The 3,619-nt window shown below is 38.5% G+C and overlaps 1 non-coding gene across 1 annotated transcript; it reads left to right on the top strand.

Annotated features, from left to right (window-relative positions):
* Positions 1-826: 826 nt before the first annotated feature.
* LOC132533245 (U7 small nuclear RNA) lies at positions 827-888 on the top strand. Its single transcript, XR_009545143.1, has one exon. It is a non-coding gene; the product is annotated as a U7 small nuclear RNA (small nuclear RNA).
* The last annotated feature ends 2,731 nt before the right edge of the window (positions 889-3,619 follow it).

Below are 3,619 nucleotides of genomic sequence, written 5' to 3'. Positions count from 1 at the left end.
ATTGCTTCACTCCTCTGAGAATGTCATACATCAGACAAGCTAACAGCAGAAAATGCTGGAGAGGTTGTGGGACTCTCCTGCACTGCTGGTGGGAATGCCAATTGGTCCAACCTCTGTGGAGAGCAGTCTGGAGAACTCTCAGAAGGCTAGAAATGGACTTACCCTATGATCCTACAATTCCTCTCCTGGGGATATATCCTAAGGAACCCAGCACACCCATGCAAACAGATCTGTGTACATATATATTCTTGGCAGCACAACTAGTAATAGCCAAAACCTGGAAGCAACCCAGGTGTCCAACAACAGATGAGTGGTTGAACAAGTTGTGGCATATATATACAATGGAATACTAGTCAGGTATTAAAAACAATGACTTCCCCATTTTCAGCCCATCTTGGATGGAGCTTGAAGAAATCATGTTAAGTTAAATAAGTCAGAAACAGAAGGATGATTATGGGATGATCTCACTCTCAGGCAGAAGTTGAAAAACAAGATCAGAAGAGAAAACACAAATAGAACCTGAACTGGAGTTGGTGTATTGCACCAAAGTAAAAGACTCTGGGTGTGTTGGGGTGGGGGAGAGTACAGGTCCAAAAAGGATGACAGAGGACCTAGTGTGGTTGTATTGTTATGTGGAAAACTGAAAAATATTATGCATGTAGAAACTATTGTATTTACTGTCAAATGTAAAACATTAATCCCCCAATAATGAAATTTTTTTTAAAAGATCAATGTTTATATATATTTATCATTAGTGGGCAATAGCCCAAACCTGGAAGCAACTCAACTGTCTAGTAACAAATGAGTGACTAAGAAAGTTGTGGTGTAGTGTTACAGCTCTTTTGGGATTTGTCTAGCAGGTCTTCCAGTATATACCAATACACCCTTCCCCCCCCAAAAAAAAGAAAGTCGTGGTATATGTACACAATGGAATACTACTCACCTAGTAAAAATAATAAATTCACCTTCCTCACTTCATCTTAGAGCTTGAAGGTGTCATGTTAAGTGAGTTTAAGCCAAAAAGAGAAGGATGAATATGGAATTATCCTACTCATAGGCATAAATTGAAAAATAAGGACAGAAAAGAAAATATAAAGTAGAACTTGAAATGAGTTTAAAGTATGGCACCAAAGTAAAGGACTTTGGTAGAAGGGGAGGTGGGGGTTGGCGTCTACCTTAGGGGTGTGTAGTGGGGACATCGACCTTTGGTGGTGAAGGTAGTGTGAAACTGTACCCCTATTAACTCATAATCTTACAAATCAGTATTAATTTAGTATTTCAGAGGAGAAATATTTCAAGTTCTTTAACTCCCTAGATTTCAGTTCTGAGTATATATTTCTTTAGTCTAAGCATTTACTGTTTCAAATTTGCAAACCAATTAAATTTTGACGCTGGACTTAGATTGCTTAAAAGCATTTTTAAAATTAACTCTTATTTTTAAATACGATTGTCTACAACCTTAGGCCAATTAAATCAGAATTTTTGCCCCTGTCAATATCTAAGATATTATTATTATTAGATATCATTAGATGACATAAACCATGGTGAGGTCATGTATAGTAAGGTAAATCTAACCATGGAATTTTCAAATAGAAACAAGCTCCCAACTAACTTGGTTATAATAATTATCAATTGCCTTTTAAAAGATTAAGACCACAAGGAACCTTCCACTATTATGTTTAAAATCTATATTTCTGCCAATCCTAGAACCTTTGGAACTTTACTTCCAATCCTTGATTCCTCTCCTCTTGACCTTTAACTTTGTTTTACTGCCCCTGATGACTTCAACTAAATCAATGCAACCAGTGACACCATGTTTCGACACTTTTCTTTTGGGTTGTATCCAGACATGGCAAGGCTGAGATGTCAACCTTCAAGCCCAAAAATCTGGTGACACCTTTCCTAACATATGGGACTACTCAGTTCCATTTCAGAGACTGCAGTCTATAACAAAGTTACAGATCCTAGATACTGGCTAGGGACTAGGGAACTGAGTACATGTATACACCTATCCATAAGATAGGGGCAACAATATACCTCAAAATGAAAGACCTTAATAGTCCATAGTGATTAGACTTAGACCTAATAAGCTCAGCAATCTAGTAGAAAGGTCTAAAAAAGACACCATAAATTTTCTAATCAGATATATATTACTTAGGTTTAGACACCCTCCTTTCCTACCCCCTACTTCACTTACCTCAATCACTTTATCTATTTAACTAATTACACAAAAGAAATTAAGTATAGATAAGGGCTAGAGACTGGCTCATTTAATGATGGTCTTTTTGGCCACACCATCACCTGGGACCGGCTCATTTAATGATGGTCTTTTTGGCCACACCATCACCTGGGACCTTAGTCAGGAAATTCTAGGAATCCCCCATAGATACGATGGGCCTAGATCTCTAATAGCCCCCCCCATTCCACTTTTCACAGGTCACATCATCATAAACATCATCATAAACCCTTTTGAGTGTCACACCAGGACAATGCCGTAACTATAAAAGTAGCAATGATAGGGAATGCTCCACTTTCCAAAAGGAGGCTGGGTCATCCTTCTCTGCCACTGTAGGAAATCTGGTTTTGAGATGAGCACAGCCTAGCATGTTCCCAGTTGTGACCATAGACTTCAAGTTCAGACTGACAAGGACTCAGAAGTTATCCTGGCTCCTGTGCTAAATATGAATATACATGGGCCCTGGGTCTGACTGATGTGGTAAACAGTTAATGTATTTATAGATTTTCTTCAAGTTTGGAAGCTACTCTCTGCCCTAATCCAGCTTTCTAGTTTTATTCTTAACTCTGACTACATCATCCCAGACAATATTAGATCAAGCAAAAATCATTAAGTCATAGACCCCCTAGGAACATACCTAAAATAGACTTCCTAACTTCTTAGCACCTTAAGATGCCTATTCTCACCTGCTCTATTTCTACTTTATGGTTCCTGTTCATTAAACATTTTGTTATTCTTTCCCTGCCTTTCATACACCAAGTTGCAGATGCTACCATGATACCATCCTGAAGTTTATGGGCTGATAACCTCACCAACATGTGCTAAACCCCATCTCCCCAGAGCCCTACCCCACTAGGGAAATCTAGAGACAGACTTGGGGTATGGATCAACCTGTCAATGCCCATGTCCAGTGGAGAAGCAATTACAGAAGCCAGAACTCCCACCTTCTGCACCCAGAAAGAATTTTGGTCCATACTCCCAGAGGAAAAATAACTAGAGGGCTCTGAATTCTAAGTGCATCAGGACTCAAACAGAGAAGAGAAAAAAAGAAAGACATTCACAATAGTAATTAGTAAATGAGTGACTTAGAAAGAAAGAGAAGGCAGGACCTTATGAAAAATGGGAAAAAACTGATTGAAGATAGATAGATAGATAGATAGATAGATAGATAGATAAAAAGACAGATAGAGATAGACAACCCATATCTATGACCTTGGGAGAACCACTGGAGTTTCCATTGGAGGGAATGGGGACACAGAACTCTGGTGGTGAGAATGGTGTGAAATTGTGTCACTCTTACTTTGTAATTTTGTAAAGAAATATTAAATTTCTAATAAAAAGCAGAGCTATATACAAGATACTGGGTACTGTACAGCAAACCCT

This window comes from Erinaceus europaeus, chromosome 15 (genome assembly GCF_950295315.1).
Source record: "Erinaceus europaeus chromosome 15, mEriEur2.1, whole genome shotgun sequence".
In the NCBI taxonomy this organism is placed as follows: Eukaryota; Metazoa; Chordata; class Mammalia; order Eulipotyphla; family Erinaceidae; genus Erinaceus; species Erinaceus europaeus.
The sequence above is the reverse complement of the archived record's forward strand: the minus strand, read 5'-3'. Positions and strand labels throughout refer to the sequence as shown.